General features: G+C 41.3%; 1 pseudogene; it reads left to right on the top strand.

Moving 5' to 3' along the window:
* Nucleotides 1-17,907, top strand: part of LOC127633351 (SH3 and cysteine-rich domain-containing protein 2-like) — a 53,688-nt pseudogene that overhangs the window by 12,082 nt on the left and 23,699 nt on the right.

The following is a 17,907-nucleotide window of genomic DNA, read 5'->3' on the forward strand; positions in this document are numbered from 1 at the left end:
ATGTTACAAATGGCTATTTCTATTTAAATAAATGTTTTATTCTTAAAATTTTCTGTTTTTCCAAGAATCCTCTTGCAGCAATGCAGGTCTTTGGCATTTAGAAGCTGCTAGTTTAGAACCTGTGAGGAGTTTGTTTCTCAAACTAGAGTCTGTGATTTACTTGTCTTTTTGTTGTGCATCTGTCCATCACTTCCCTCTATATTCTAGTTAGAGATTCTTTTTCGAAATAGTAATGCGGAATAACCTTCATCTCTCTAAAACAATAGACTTTAGGAGAAAATTTAATTTCAAGAGAAATATTGATTTTTCCTATTTTTAAAACCAAAATTTGACTTGCAAATGTAACCTACAGAGCTGACATACAGTATTCTTCTAAAAATCTTCATTTCTGTTCAGCAGAAGAAAGAAAGTCATCCACATCTGGGATGACATGAGTGTGAGTAAATGATGAGATTCCCTTTAATGGATGGCTAACCTTGCTTTATTATTATAGGATACTGAAACGTGTACACTGCTGGAATCTCATTTTCAGCTAGAAAGAGACCGAAAAGCTAGCAAAGCAAAATTTCATGGTGGCTTATATGTTATGACTTGTGTGGGACAGGAGGAGGCAGACGAGTGGTTAGGATCCAAGTGCGGTTTTATTTAATAAGAACAAAAAAATAAACAAACTCAGGAACAAAGTAAAAGGTCCACGATGGGAAAAGGAAACTAAAATACAGGCTGGAACACAGGAGGGGTGTAGAAGTGACTGGGCAGTGCACATCCACAGAGGGTAGGGTAAACCTGAGACGACAGAAGGGTTACCTCGGAAGAACAGACAAACTGGCAGGGAACACGAACAGAGAGACAGAGTCATAAACGACATAAGCCAAAACATGAAACGTCAACGCACGACAACGGGAAGGGAAAACAGCGGGGTTTAAATAAAGAGACACGGTAATGACGAAATGACAGACAGGTGCGGACAATAACACGCAGACAGGGCCGGAAACGACGGGAAGAAGGGAAGTGTAGTTTTCACAGAGACAGTGAAACACGGGCGGACAACAAGGAAGACATGACAGGTAGCGTGAACGGTAAAACAGAAAACACGGGCGGACAACAAGGGAGCGTGACATGGAAAGTGACTAGTTACGAGTGAAACAGAAAACACGGGGCAGACGACACGAAACACGGTGCAGACGACACGAGACACGGTGCAGACAACACGAGACATGGTGCAGGTGAGCGAGATCGTGACATTATATTAGCGCTTAAGAGCTTATCTTAATTCTTTCAGTTTCCACAGAGAAAAAGAGTTGCAGTTACACCAACTTTAGAAACCTTTTTACTTATTACACAGAGACAAAGATGAGATTTGTTAGGGATCATTTTGATCAAGCCAAAAACTGTCAGGCATACCTCACCCAAAATGGGCTGAACCACAATATATTTCATAAAAGAATGTTCATTTAGGAGAATGAATCGGCAGTGAATCAGCAAATAGTGTTACATTTACTGTTAATGAAACTTCATTTTTTTTATATATACTGTATATATTTTGCTAACATTATTTTCTCTCTCTCTCTCTCTCTGCTTCTATATAATATGCCAATACAAGTATTGTCACATTAATTTATTACAAAAAATGAATAAAAAAGTGCCATAAAATAATTTCAAAGGACTCATTCTGCATTTAAAGCCCTCCAAATAGCTCACAATATTCACACAATAGCCATTTGTGAGGAACTGAGTGAAACTAATGTTTTAATTGTTGACAATATTTCTCTGCAAGAAGGAAGTCACATCTCATTAAAAAAATACATCCAAACATTTGAATGCCACAATCAATCACAAGACACATGAGAGTCAAAGAAACTTGACATCACTGAGATCAAAGCTGTCGTAACGCTTCTTGAGGGTGCTGTTTCAATGAGCTTGGGCCGGCATCTGACTGGTTAAACGGATAGGAGAGGTGATCATTAAATAAAGACATACATTTAGACCTGTTCCTTACATAAAGCCATCACACAGCATATAGCACATGGATTAAGAATTTGTTTTGTGATTTATGTTATTTTTATGGTGCTTTTCTCATTTTTGAGCTGCAACTCTGACAATCTGAAAGCTGTTTGTGGCCCATGGCAAACAAAATAAAAATTAAATGACAAAGCAATGAGTAAATGATGACAGATCACATGAATTCATTTTGAAATTTAGCCTTGGGTAAAGTAATGAAATGCTCTGAAATAAGTGGAATACGGCATCAAGGCAAAAAGTTGCCCCAGTAACACTTCGTCATGACTGTGTGTGAGATGAAGCACAGGAGAACTTTTGTCCAATCACATGGTTTCTAAAAGGATCTGGTATGTCTGGGTTCCAAACAGTATACAGTGCATCCAGAAAGTATTCACAGCGCTTCACTTTTTCCACATTTTGTTATGTTACAGCCTCATTCCAAAATTTATTAAATTAATTATTTTCCTCAAAATTCTACAAACAATACCCCATAATGACAATGTGAAAGAAGTTTGTTTGAAATCTTTGCAAATTTATTAAAAAGGAAAAAAAGAAGAAAAAAAATCACATGTACACAAGTATTCACCGCCTTTGCCATGAAACTCAAAATTGAGCTCATGTGCATCCTGTTTCCACTGATCATCCTTGAGATGTTTCTACAACTTGATTGGAGTCCACCTGTGGTAAATTCAGTTGATTGGACATGATTTGGAGAGGCACACACCTATCAATATAAGGTCCAACAGTTAACATGCATGCCAGAGCACAAACCAAGCCATGAAGTCCAAGGAATTGTCTGTAGACTTCTGAGAGAGGATTGTATTGAGGCACAGATCTGAGGAAGGGTACAGAAAAATGTCTGCAGCATTGAAGGTCCCAATGAGCACAGTGACCTCCATCATCTGTAAATGGAAGAAGTTTGGAACACCAGGACTCTTCCTAGAGCTGGCCGCCCGGCCAAACTGAGAGATCAGGGGAGAAGGGCCCTAGTCAGGGAGGTGACCAAGAACCCGATGGTCACTCTGACAGAGCTCCAGCGTTTCTCTGTGGAGAGAGGAGAACCTTCCAGAAGAACAACCATCTCTGCAGCACTCCACCATTCAGGCCAGACGGAAGCCACTCAACAGTAAAAGGCACATGACAGCCCGCCTGGAGTTTGCCAAAAGGAACCTGAATTTGTGTTAGGCTTAAGGTTAGGCAATGATTAAGAAGCAATTTAAGAGACCATTCTTTGTGTGACTAACAACACCTCGCCGCCTCCTCTCTCTCTCTCTCTCTATTTGTAATTTTGAGAGGTAATTTAGGCCTTTAAAGTCTGAAGTGTCTGAGTTAAACTTGTTTAGGTAAACATTCCTTATTTCTCTTAATGTTTCACATTTTAGGAGTATTACGTTCCTGTGTTGTCTGTCCCGTGTTTTCTGTTTTACTCAGCACTTCACACTCCATGTCAATTTCCTTGTGGTCCGGCCCGTGTTTTCACTAGTCCCTGTCTAAGAAAACTACACTTCCCATCTTTCCTTGCCCTCACCACCTGCTAGCACTCACTCATTGTGTTCACCTGCTTATCGTTTAGTTCCATCACCTCTGTGTATATAACCCTGTTTATTTCTCCATTCCCCTGTCGGTCTTTGATGTTCGTGGACGCCTGTTACCCGTGCTCTCTGTCTTCATGTACTTCCCGTTGAACCCTTTGTATGCCCTCCGTGTTTTGTTTGACCTTTTCCCTCATTTAGTTTACCTTTTCCCATCGTGGATGTTTTCTTTGTTTGTGTTTTTTTTGTTATTCAATAAAGCCCTGCATTTGGATCCTCTCTCCTTGTCTGCCTTCACTTACATTCGTGACAGAAAGACTGACCACTAATGGATCTAGCAGCGGTTTTCACTACACTGGCCCAGGCAAACCTGACCATTCGCGAGTACTCACGTCTCTTCTCCACGGTCGCCATCCACACCGGGTTCGACGACGCTTCCCTGAAGACTATCTACCGGGTCGGGTTACCATCATCCCAGCTGAGGGAAGCGCCGGAACCCGGAGACCACACATGGAGGGAGTACGTGAGTCTCGCTCTGAAGAAACTCGCGGCCGACGAACCACCCCTCGAGATCCCGGTTTTCGAGCCTGAGCCCATGCCTACCCGGATCAACGAGCCAGCGCTGCCAACTTCGTCCGCCCGGAGGAGGAGGAGAAGAAAAGCTTCCGCTCTTCAGCTTACGCCGGCCACGATCAGCGAGCCAGCACCCACGCCTGCCACGGTCAGCGAGCCAGCACCCACGCCTGCCACGTTCAGCGAGCCAGCGCCCACGCCTGCCACGGTCAACGAGCCAGTGCCCACGCCTGCCACGGTCAGCGAGTCAGCGCCTGTAGCCTCGACCGTCCCAGAGTCAGCGCCTGTAGCCTCGACCGTCCCAGAGTCAGCGCCTGTAGCCTCGACCGTCCCAGAGCCAGCGCCTGTAGCCTCGACCGTCCCAGAGCCAGCGCCTGTAGCCTCGACCGTCCCTGAGCCAGCGCCTGTAGCCTCGACTGTCCCTGAGCCAGAGCCTGTAGCCTCGACCGTCCCTGAGCCAGCGCCTGTAGCCTCGACCGTCCAAGAGCCAGCGTCAGCAGCCTCGACCGTCCAAGGGCCAGCACCAGTAGCCATGACCGTCCAAGAGCCAGTGCCCCTCGAGCCTTCTAAGGCTCTGCCTCCCAAGTCTCTCGAGTCTTCCAGGGCTCCTCCCCCGATCCTCCCAGGGCTCCACCTCCCAAGTCTCTCAAGCCTCCCAGTGCTCCGCCTCCCAAGTCTCTCGAGTCTTCCAGGGCTCCTCCTCCTGAGCCTCCCAGGGCTCCGCCTCCCAAGTCTCTCAAGACTTCCAGGGCTCCTCCCGAGCCTCCCAGGGCTCCGCCTCTCAAGTCTCTCGAGCCTCCCAGGGCTCCTCTCGAGCCTCTCAGGGCTCCGCCTCCCAAGTCTCTCGAGCCTCCCAGGGCTCCACCTCTCGAGCTTCCCGAGCCTCCCAGGGCTCCGCCTCTCTAGTCTCTCGAGTCTTCCAGGGCTCTGCCTCTCAGGCCTCTCGAGCCTTCCAGGGCTCCGCCTCTCAAGCCTTCCAGGGCTCCGCCTCTCAAGCCTCTCGAGCCTCCCAGGGCTCCACCTCTCAAGCCTCTCGAGCCTCCCAGGGCTCCGCCTCTTAAGCTTCTCGAGCCTTCCAGGTTTCCGTCTCTCAAGCCTCTCGAGCCACCCAGGGCTCCGCCTCTTGAGCATTCCAGGGCTCCGCCCCCGATCCTCCTACGGCTCTGCCTCCAGAGCCTCCTGAGCCTTCCACGGCTCCGCCTCCCGAGCCTCCTATGGCTCTTCTCCCCGAGCCTCCTTCGGCTCCGCCTCCAGAGCCTCCTACGGCTCCACCTCCCGAGCCTCCTACGGCTCTGCTCCCAGAGACTCCAGAACCTTCTAGAGCTCCGCCTCCCGAGCCTCCCTCGGCTCCTCCTCCAGAGCCTTCCAGGTCTCCGCCCCTAAAGCCTCCTACGGCGCCACCTCCCTCAGCTCATGTCCCTCCCAAATATCCCACAGGGACCACATGCTGTATGCAGATTAGGTATATTCTTTGTAAGCATCAAAGGACCTAATCAATCACAAGTTTCAAAGGTCTTTGCCAAATGCTGTATAATTCTGTAGGTCTGTCCCATCCCTGCCTGTATGTTAATAGGTATGTCCCCAGGACTACCAAACCTAACCACTCCCAAAATTCCCTTGTCCATGGTTTGGGTATTTAAGGAAAGGTGACACATTACTCAGGGCTCTCTGTAATCAGACGATCCCAAACAGTTTACTGTTTGTACTTTATATCAGGTGATTGCAATTCAAATTTCTTATGTTTTGATAAAATGTCTAACTTTGACTTATCAATGTCTAATTGGAATTGATGAATTGATTATGTTACCTGATCAATAAATTGTCAACATTTGATTTTATTCTGACTGACTCTGACATTGTGTTTCCCAAACAGATTAAATGATTCGTATGTTACCTCAAGTCTGCGTCAGTTTAGTGACGACTAATATTTGGCATCGATTCAAGTGTACTTGGTTTGCAAAGACAAAAAGGGAATTTCCGTTTAGAACAGCAAACGCTGCTTGACCAATCTAAATTTGGGTGTGTCTTACCTCTGTTTTAATTTGATGTTTCTCCAGATAAGTGTACATGCGAAACCACGCATGGCCAATCCAAAGCTATTACAAGAGAAGTTATGTTGGTCAACTTACATCTGTAATAGTGTCCGTGACCTCTACTGAAGAAAACGTTAAGTTACATTCAAGTGTGTGCAATTCCATGGGGCTATACTGAAGTATCTTTGATTGTGTGAACTTGAACGTGACCGATCTCAGGTATATAGCAATTACCTCTGTTTGATGATCCAATACTGGCCGCTTGTGATCGTGAGACCAGCGGTGTAGAGAAAACACGCGAGGACCTCAAAGCGACATAGTTTCTTAATCTAAACGGGTAAAGTATAATTAAAGGAGTTAAAAGAATAATCAAACATTCGCTCACCTTTAATGATACTCAGATATCATTAAAACCCTTTTTCATTTATGGAGTCAGATTAAATAACGAGGTAATACATAAGAGAAAATGTATTTAATTTAATATTGTTGTGTTGTGTAACAACAAAGACAGTGACACGCAGAGTCCTTCACCCGTATTATTGGAGACCGCCATTGGACCGATAAACGGGCTGGGTCGGCTGCATGTAACCCTCCCCAACGCCCCCACTAAAATGTGTAATATACCGCTCTTAGGTTCCCAGTACCCTTACGGGAACAGGCGACACAACTTGTATATGAGCCAGCCGCGGCCTTTTCTCTCTATGTTTCTCATCAAAGAGTTCAATTCAATTCAATTCAATTCAATTTTATTTGTATAGCGCCTTTCACAACACACATCGTTTCAAAGCAGCTTCACAGAACATCAGCATTAACAGACGACAAAAACTGCAACGTCCAAAGTCGATTAATCATCATTGTGTAATTTAGACAAAATTTGATTTTAATGGTTTAAAAATAATTAAATGATAATTATATTAACTCTTTCCCTTCCAAACACGGAATTTTCCGGGTTTTATGAAAAAGCTTCCGCCAAACACGGAATTTTCCTGGTATCCGTGTTTTAGGTGGAATACGGTAAGAAAGACCCACACGCATGTTTTGAAAGAGTACGCAACTCTTTGATCAAAGAAACAGACTGCGATCGTCTTAAACGTAAGTGGAGTTTTGAGAATGTAGCTCAAAATGTAGATAGAAATGCCTTTTTCTCAGCTTTTTGTCCGAAATGTTGTTTTTGACAAAGCCTACCTTTAATGCCTTAATGGCATTAAAAATAACAAATGAAGATAAAATAAAATCGTTTTTTATTTGCCTAAAAGCAGAGGCTCAGATCTTTATTTTGATATATAGCATCTTCATATATTCATGGAATTAAATATTCTACGGGCCATTAAAGTTTTGCGAAAATCGTCAAAAACCCTGGCGGTGGCTGGCAACTTTTTTTTTTAAAACGCTGGCGGGAAAGAGTTAATAACCCCAGTGAGCAAGCCGTAGGCTGACTGTGGCAAGGAACACAAAACTCCATAAGATGTAGATTAATGGAGAAAAATAACCTTGGGAGAAACCAGACTCACTGTGGGGGCCAGTTCCCTCTGGCTAACATTATGAATGTAATGTAAATATTAATTATGTATAGGTAAAATCATGTTTTAAAATCATTAAACTAAGTGTTAAGGTGTCAGTGAGTAAAAATCGATTGTGTTTGAACTGTTAGATTAATGACCAAAGTCTTTGAAGTCCATCTAGATTAATTGTAGAGGTTCACATAGATGCAAGTGTCCCTGTCAATTGGCCGACGAAGGCTTTTGTGGGCAATAGTTAGTCTATGCATTCCATTTCACGATCGTAGTCCATCAATCGACCGCATTTAGTCATCATCATTCAGCGACATGTAGCAGTGGAGTCCAACATGAAGCAGGAATGGTGCTGGATCCAGCCGGTTCTGGTGACCTCAGGATAGGAGTCCCGAGGTTGAGACAGGGAAACAAATAAAAAGATGTAAGCGTAGATGCCATTCAATTTATTGCAGAGTTTGAGATCATGCTCAATGTTTCTAGTTCCGGCAGACTCAACTAAAGCAGCCTAAGTGTGGGATAAATTAGGTGTATGCCTGGCTAAATAGATGAGTCTTTAGTCTAGACTTAAACTGAGAGAGTGTGTCTGCATCTCGAACAGTGTTTGGGAGATTATTCCATAGTTTAGGAGCCAAATATGAAAAGGATCTTCCTCCTTTTGTGGATTTTGATATTCTAGGAACTATTAATAGGCCAGAATTTTGCGATCTTAATGAACGTGTTGGAATATAGCGTGTTAGAAGATCACTTAAGTACTGCGGAGCTAGACCATTCAAAGCTTTGTACGTAGATAACAGAATTTTAAAATCAATACTGAAATTTAACAGGTAGCCAATGTAGCGATGATAAAATGGGGCTAATATGATCATATTTCTTGGTTCTCGCCAGCACTCTGGCTGCTGCATTTTGAACCAATTGAAGTTTATTTATTGATCTTGCTGGACATCCTCCCAGTAATGCATTACAATAATCTAGTCTTGAGGTCATGAACGCATGAATTAGTTTTTCGGCATCAGCAACCGAGAGCATGTGCCTTAATTTAGCAATATTTCTTAGGTGGAAGAATGCTGTTCTACAAACATTTGTAATTTGATTTTCAAAGGACAGATTTGTATCAAATATAACACCTAAGTTCTTTGCTGTTGAAGATGATGTAACGGTACATCCATCTAGAGTCAAATTATATTTTAGTGGCTTATTTTTAGAGCTTTTTGGTCCAATAATTAGAACCTCTGTTTTGTCAGAATTGAGTAGAAGGAAATTTCTGGCCATCCAATCTTTTATTTCATTGATACACTCTGTTAATTTTGATAATTGTGAAATCTCATCAGGTTTTGAAGAAATATAAAGTTGTGTATCATCAGCATAGCAGTGGAAACTTATTCCACGATTCCTGATAATATCTCCCAGGGAAGCATATACATGGAGAAAAGCAGAGGCCCTAAAACTGATCCCTGTGGCACTCCATATTTTACTTTTGTTTGGTTTGACAATTCCTCATTTACATAGACAAAGTGGTAACGGTCTGCTAAATATGACCTAAACCATGCTAATGCCACTCCACAAATTCCAACATAATTCTCCAGCCTATTCAAGAGAATGTCGTGATCTATCGTGTCGAATGCAGCACTAAGATCTAAAAGCACTAGAAGAGAAATGCTGCCGCGATCAGATGATAAGAGCAAGTCATTTGTAACTCTGATAAGTGCAGTCTCTGTACTGTGATGAGGCCTAAATCCAGATTGAAATTCTTCATATATACTATTTTTCTGTAGAAATGAACATATTTGGGAGGATACTACCCTTTCTAGTATTTTTGACATAAACGGGAGATTTGAAATCGGTCTATAATTAGCAAGTTCTCCAGAATCAAGTTGTGGCTTCTTAATTAGCGGTTTGATAATTGCCATTTTAAAGTTTCTTGGGACATGTCCTAAGCATAGCGAGGAGTTAATGGTATTAAGAAGAGGTTCTGATATTACAGGAGATACCTCTTTTAAGAGCTTAGTTGGTATTGGATCTAACAAACAAGTTGTGGCTTTTGATGTTTCGATAAGTTTTGTTAGCTCTTCATGACCTATGATAGCGAAGGATTGAAGATGCACATGAGGGAAATTAGTCGACTCTGATTTCTGAGGTGCTATGACAGATGATTGCATAATTCCAATTTTATTTCTGATTATTTATCTGTAAAGAAATTCATGAAGTCATTACTCTTGAGGTGTGACGTAATATCTGGTTCGGTTGAGGCTTTATTCCTAACCAATTTAGCCACAGTACTGAATAAACATCTAGGATTGTTGTGGTTATTTTCTATGAGTTTACTAAAATATGCTGACCTGGCAGCTTTTAGTGCGTGTTTGTAGCTACAGACACTATCCTTCCATGCACCCTGAAATACTTCTAATTTTGTATTTTTCCACATAGCTCCATTTTCCGAGCTGCTCTCTTGAGAGCATGAGTGTGATCATTGTACCATGGTGCAGGGCTTATTTTTTTATTTTTTTAATCGAAGTGGGGCGACAACATCAAGGGTGCTAGAGAAGACTGCATTTAAATTTTTTGTTATTTCATCAAGTTCTTCTGGGCTTTGCGGTTTATTGAGTATATGAGATAGATCTGGAAGAGTATTAGTGAAGCTATCTTTAGTGGTCGAAAGAATAGTTCTACCTAAACGATAGCGTGGTGTAGATTGAGTAACAGTAGCTGATCGCAGCATACAAGAGACGAGGCAATGATCCGAGATGTCATCGCTCTGCTGCAGAATTTCTATATTATCAACATCAACTCCATATGAAAGAATTAAATCTAGCATATGATTATGGCGATGAGTTGGTCCTGTTACATTTTGTCTGACTCCGAGAGAGTTGAGAATATCGATAAATGCTAATCCCAATGTATCATTTTCATTATCTATGTGAATGTTGAAGTCACCAACAATTAAGGCTCTATCTACAGTAACTACAAGATCTGATAGAAAATTTGAAAATTCACTAAGGAAATCTGAATAAGGCCCGGGTGATCTATACACTGTAGCAAGGGTAAAGGACGACAGAGATTTTTTATTTATATTTGTATTTGACGGTGTCACATTAAGCATTATTAGTTCAAAAGACTTACATTTATATCCTGTCCTCTGAGTAACACCAAAAACTTCACTGTAAATTGTAGCAACACCTCCTCCTCGGCCCTTCAGACGAGGCTCATGTTTATAACAATAACCTGGGGAGTAGATTCATTTAAACTAATATATTCATCCGGTTTAAGCCAGGTTTCAGTCAAACAGAGCGCATCCAATCTATGATCTGTAATCATTTCATTGACAATTAGTGCTTTGGTAGCAAGAGATCTAATGTTTAGTAGCCCTATTTTTATATGATGTTTATTTTTAATTTGTTTGTTTTGTTCAAGTTTGACCTTAATCAAATTTTTTCTAAATGATTTAGTGAGGGTATTGTGTTTGGTAGTTCGGGAACAGACACAGTCTCTATGAGATATCTAGGTGATACTGTCTCTATGTGTTGTAGTTTATGTGACCTGTGTGACGTCTCATGGCAGCTAGCAGACGTTCGGATTAACCAGTTTGTCTGCTTCCTGACCTGGGCCCCAGTTAGTCAATTAATATCATTAAGTCTATGAGCCAAATTACTAGAGAGGAGAGCGGCACCTTCCCTGGAGGGATGGAGTCCGTCTCTCTTTAGCAGGTCAGGTCTACCCCAAAAACTTTTCCAATTGTCTATAAATCCTATTTTATTCTGCAGACACCACTCAGACATCCAGCCATTCAGTGACACTAATCTACTATAAACCTCGTCACCACGTCGAGCAGGGAGGGGACCAGAGCATATTACAGTGTCTGACATCGTTTTTGCAAATTTGCACACCTCTTTAACATTATCTTTTAGAGTTAAAAAGCGGCTGGTGCTATCTTAAAACTAGAGATGCGTTGGGGAAGGCGTCCTTTCCCGTTCCTATTCCCTTCCAGGTTAGCAAAAGCGGACAAGTGAGGAGGTCGGTTCCGGGCTGTAAAAGGTGCCTTCCACAAACTCTTTTGGCAGCGCCAAAGCCAAGGTACCAATCGGCAAGCCACGAGTGTTGGGGGAGGACAGAGGGTTCCAGTCTAACCCAAAGCTCACAGTGGCCCGGGAAAGCATGTCGGCCATTTGCGCGTCAGATTCTGACTGGGCTGGTTGGCCCGTGGACGGGTGCCATCATCCCGAGCGCAGACGGAAGCAAACGAGCGTGCCGGGGGGCGGGTCTTGAGGCTGTGCTGGCAAAACCGAGCCCGCTGCCATCCCCAAATCGCCTCCATCACCAGCCGGGTCATCCTAAATTCCGTGGGAAGAAGGAGCGACGCAGGGGACGCTGGAGTGGCATACGTTTTGAGAAACGAAAGCTGTGACCGCAACATTGCCATGGTCATGTCCTCGCAAGAACATGAACCATCCACAAACGCTGCCTCAGTGTGATTGCTACCCAGGCACACAAGGCAGCATCTATGACCGTCGGATCTGGAGAGATACCAGCCACATTCAGGAACAACACAGCGGCGGAAGGGCATCTTGAAAAAGTCCTGAAAAGGGCCTCCAACCCTCGCTTTTCACTCGCTCTTTTACCAGAAAAAACTCTTTTAGAGGAGAATAAACTCTTTTAGAGAAATCAAACTCTTTTAGGAGAGAAGCTCTGTCAAAGCGCCCAGGGGCAGAGTCTGCACAGCGTGCAGAGAGGATAAAGCCGCTGGAATGCGCCGTCAGATCCAGCAGAAAGCTCTCTTGCAGAGGTGGGTGAAGCAGTCGTGACACACAGCTTGCTGATCACACAACCGTTTGGCTCTGAAGAAAAAATCTGTCTTACAATCACGGTCTGGGGGTGGGGCATGCAAATTCTGTCTGCCAACTTGACATTGGCCTTTTCTCAAGCTCATAGGTATCCGAGGCTCTCAGAAGAGATCCCAAGTGTCACTACAATCGACACAACGTCGAGTGAGTGACAGAAGGGGAACTTCATTGTACTTGGGTAGTTGGATAGAAATACTTTCCAGTTACACAAGCTAAAATATACACTTTCCTTTATATAATCATATGAATTTTAAGCAAAAATCTTGATGGACATCTTATGGGTCAACTAATCATTTAGATTCATGTTCACATTCACATCGCTTTAATTAATGTTTCTATATTCAATGAGAAGCAACCTTTCAAAAAACTGAAACAATACTAGCTAATATCAAATATATTATCTAATTGAATCTGAAAATTACAATTCTGTCAACATTTACTTCCTTATTCATTGCAAACCTGTATGACATTCTTTCTTCTGTGGAGATGTTTATTAGGAATGATCTCCTTGTGAATCACAAAGTGAAAGTATATGGGGACTGTGGCTGTCAAGCTTAAAAAAAAACGACTTGTGTGCTATATTCCAAGTCTTCTGTAGTCATATAGCTATATGTGGAGGAACAGACCCAAATTTTCATTGTAATCATTGAAAATGTTCCCATCCACTGTAACTGTCATGTCTCATTTGTGCTTGTGTTTTCAGAATTGGTGCCTCTTAGACGTGATGTTAATCATGACAAATATCATTGTTTTCAACATGTGTCATGACCAAGTATTGGAAAAATTTCTAGTACTTAGAGAGTCATATGGAGGTGACACAAACACACACACACACACACTGTCAAACCTGTCAAATGCGTTCAGTCAGCAGGAGAGATTTGAAATAGTCTCCAGTCACTTTTACCTTACAGTATGAAGAATATTATCTCAAAACATGTCAAGTCAAATCAGTTTTTATTTGTATAGCGCCTTTCACAACACACATCGTTTCAAAGCAGCTTTACAGAATATTAGCATTAACAGACGATAAGAACTGTAATGTCTATAAAGTCGATTAATCATCATTGTGTAATTTAGATAAAATACGAATTTTAATAGTGTTTATAAATAATTAAATGATAATTGTATTAATAACCCCATTGAGCAAGCTGTAGGCGACTGTGGCAAGGAACACAAAACTCCATAAGATGTAGATTAATGGAGAAAAATAACCTTGGGAGAAACCAGACTCACTGTGGGGGCCAGTTCCCTCTGGCTAACATTATGAATGTAATGTAAATATTAATTTTGTATAGGTAAAATCATGGTTTAAAATTATTAAACTAAGTGATAAGGGTCATTGATTAAACATAGATTGTGTTTGAACTGTAAGATTAATGACCAAAGTCTTTGAAGTCCATCTTGATTAATTGCAGAAGTTCACATAGATGCAATTGTCCTTGTTAATTGGCTGATGAAGGCTTTTGTTGGCAATTGTTAGTCTAAGCATTTAATTTCACGATCGTAGTCCATAAATAGACCGAGGTGATGCAGGTTGGAGTTGGCATAATTTCATCCTCTGAAGTCCGTCATAATAGATTGAAGTGATGTTTGGCTGGCACCGGCTGCATTTAGTCATCATCATTCTGCGACATGTAGCAGTGGAGTCCAACATGAAGCAGGAATGGTGCTGGATCCAGCCGGTTCTGGTGACCTTAGGATAGGAGTCCCGAGGTTGAGACAGGGAAACAAATAAAAAGATGTAAGCGTAGATGCCATTGAATTTATTGCAGAGTTAGAGATCATGCTCAATGTTTCTGGTTTCTGTTTCCGGCAGACCCAACTAAAGCAGCCTAATTGTGGGATAAATTAGGTGTATGCCTGGCTAAATAGATGAGTCTTTAGTCTAGACTTAAACTGAGAGAGTGTGTCTGCATCTCGAACAGTGTTTGGGAGACTATTCCATAGTTTAGGAGCCAAATATGAAAAGGATCTTCCTCCTTTAGTGGATTTTGATATTCTAGGAACTATTAATAGGCCAGAATTTTGTGATCTTAATGAACGTGTTGGAATATAGCATGTTAGAAGATCACTTAAGCACTGCGGAGCTAGACCATTCAAAGCTTTGTACGTAGTTAACAGAATTTTAAAATCAATACGGAATTTAACAGGTAGCCAATGTAACGATGATAAAATGGGGCTAATATGATCATATTTCTTGGTTCTCGTCAGCACTCTGGCTGCTGCATTTTGAACCAATTGAAGTTTATTTATTGATCTTGCTGGACATCCTCCCAGTAATGCATTACAATAATCTAGTCTTGAGGTCATGAACGCATGAATTAGTTTTTCGGCATCAGCAACCGAGAGCATATGCCTTAATTTAGCAATATTTCTTAGGTGGAAGAATGCTGTTCTACAAACATTTGTAATTTGATTTTCAAAGGACAGATTGGTATCAAATATAACACCTAAGTTCTTTGCTGTTGAAGATGATGTAACAGTACATCCATCTAGAGTCAAATTATATTTTAGTGGCTTATTTTTAGAGTTTTTTGGTCCAATAATTAGAACCTCTGTTTTGTCAGAATTGAGTAGAAGGAAATTTCTGGCCATCCAACCTTTTATTTCATTGATACACTCTGCTAATTTTGAGAATTGTGAAATCTCATCAGGTTTTGAAGAAATATAAAGTTGCGTATCGTCAGCATAGCAGTGGAAACTTATTCCACGATTCCTGATAATATCTCCCAGGGGAAGCATATACATGGAGAAAAGCAGAGGCCCTAAAACTGATCCCTGTGGCACTCCATACTTTACTTTTGTTTGGTTTGACAATTCCACATTTAAATAGACAAAGTGGTAGCGGTCTGCTAAATATGACCTAAACCATGCTAATGCCACTCCACAAATTCCAACATAATTCTCCAGCCTATTCAAGAGAATGTTGTGATCTATCGTGTCGAATGCAGCACTAAGATCTAAAAGCACTAGAAGAGAAATGCAGCCGCGATCAGATGATAAGAGCAAGTCATTTGTAACTATGATAAGTGCAGTCTCTGTACTGTGATGAGGCCTAAATCCTGATTGAAATTCTTCATATATACTATTTCTCTGTAGAAATGAACATATTTGGGAGGATACTACCTTTTCTAGTATTTTTGACATAAATGGGAGATTTGAAATCGGTCTATAATTAGCAAGTTCTCCAGGATCAAGTTGTGGCTTCTTAATTAGTGGTTTGATAATTGCCATTTTAAAGTTTCTTGGGACATGTCCTAAGCATAGCGAGGAGTTAATGATATTAAGAAGAGGTTCTGATATTACAGGAGATACCTCTTTTAAGAGCTTAGTTGGTATAGGATCTAACAAACAAGTTGTGGCTTTTAATGTTTCGATAAGTTTTGTTAGCTCTTCATGACCTATGATAGCGAAGGATTGAAGTTGCACATGAGGGAAATTATTCGACACTGTTTTCTGAGGTGCTATGACAGATGATTGCATAATTCCAATTTTATTTCTGATTATTTCAAAACATCTCTGAATTACCATTACACAAAGGGACTGTTGCAGTACCATGGCACTGTTACGTATCAAACTGCAATAACATGTTAGTTTTCTCAGCTCTTTTACTGTTGTAATGAGGGTTGCTTCCATAATTTATTTTTGCTGACAATGTCCTTGTTCTCTTCCATCTCTCTTGTTTCTCAGTCGGGTGTTTTCAAAAGGAACTTCAGTTCTCCTCTTCTCACTTACGATCACTTTTGTGTGAATAAAGATGCTTCGCCCACTCAAGGTGAGGATTCTCTTATTTATATTTGAAGTGTTTCAACTTGCATAGAAATATTTTTAATAAGACAAATGAATAAATAATATATTCTATTAAATATATGTTCTTCGTGTAGCACAACAGAAACTATTCATTTAAAAAATTTATTATGTCAGCGACCTTGTTAAACTAAATTTTCAGTGATGAAGACATTTTGGGGAAGATAACATTATGAAAAAATGTGAGCAATGTAAACATCTGAACAGCAGAAGAAAACACTGTTCCTAGCTATTCTGTCCACATAATATGACTGAACTATTGACTCGTTTGTGTTTATTTTTATTTCTCCATATAATTCTTATTTAAGAAATAGCTCAGGAGAATACATAGAGTTCTTATTAAGGTTGAAGGATACTCATATCTAAATAAGAACTGTATGAATTCACCTGAGCAAACTGTGAGCAGTACTATGTTCCTGTGTGGAATTAAATGTTGTGTGTGCGTGTGTGTGTGTGTGTGTGTGTGTGTGTGTGTGTTTGCGTGTGTGTGTGTGTGTGTGTGTGTGTGTGTGTGTGTGTGTGTGTGTGCGCGTTTGTGCGCGTGTTTGCGTGCGTGCGTGCAGATCAGGGTAAGGGTGCTGTGGACCCAGTTTATCAGGCATTACGATATGGAACGTCTCTTGCGCAGTTGAGTCAATCCAACTTTGGAAACATCTCAGAATCACCATGTTACCAGGTAATGACTACAAGATATTTTTATATGTATAGTGCATTTCACAAGACATATTGTTTCAAAGCAGCTTCACAGAAAATCATGCCTTAATGTGTTTAAAGCTGAACTTTTTCCACACTTGCATTAGATAAAGAGTCCAGTCGCCCAATAAAATCTGTTTAACATTGAGAGGGTTTCCGCCTCATGGAGTTGCCATGTTGTTATTAACACACGAAAACCTGTCATGAAATTGACTGTCTACCACTAATAATGACAATAATAACAACATGTTTACAGCCGTGGCTAAAAGTATTGGTAGTGACTTAAATGTTGTGTTTCTGCGGTTAAGTTTTCTGCTTCAGTTGTTTTGGTGTTGATTCACATTGTTTCTAGATTATTGTGCACAGTGATCAGATGTATTTTAAATAATTGCAAAAAGCTTCATTGGCCAAAAAATTTACTTTATCATAAAAAACTAATTTCACTGTTTTTTGGCCCTGGCACAAAATGACCAGCTAACATCGTTTCACTAATCATATCAGCAGCAACTGGGAAAGCGTGAACGAGTAATAGTCAGGTGAAATCACTCTATCAGTCTGATTGGATTATAAGAGCAGACTGATTGCTATAAAAGGAGTAAAGAATTACTTCCAATCATTGTGTTCTTTTTTACAATGGTTACCTCTAAAGAAAGACGTGCAGCCATCATTGCTTTGCACCAAAATGGCCTCACATGCAAGGAAATTGCTGCAAAGAATATTGCAGCTGAAAGAACTATTTACCGGATCATCAAGAACTTCAAAGAGAGAGGTTCAACTGCAGTGAAGAAGGCTTCAGGACGTCCCAGAGTGTCTAGCAAGCGCCAGGACCATCTTCTCCTGAGGAGTCAGCTACGGAATCGTGTCACCACCAGTGCAGAGCTTGCTCAATATTGGCAGCATGCACAGTGAGGCAAAGTCT

This window comes from Xyrauchen texanus, chromosome 40, assembly GCF_025860055.1.
Source record: "Xyrauchen texanus isolate HMW12.3.18 chromosome 40, RBS_HiC_50CHRs, whole genome shotgun sequence".
Classification (NCBI taxonomy): Eukaryota; Metazoa; Chordata; class Actinopteri; order Cypriniformes; family Catostomidae; genus Xyrauchen; species Xyrauchen texanus.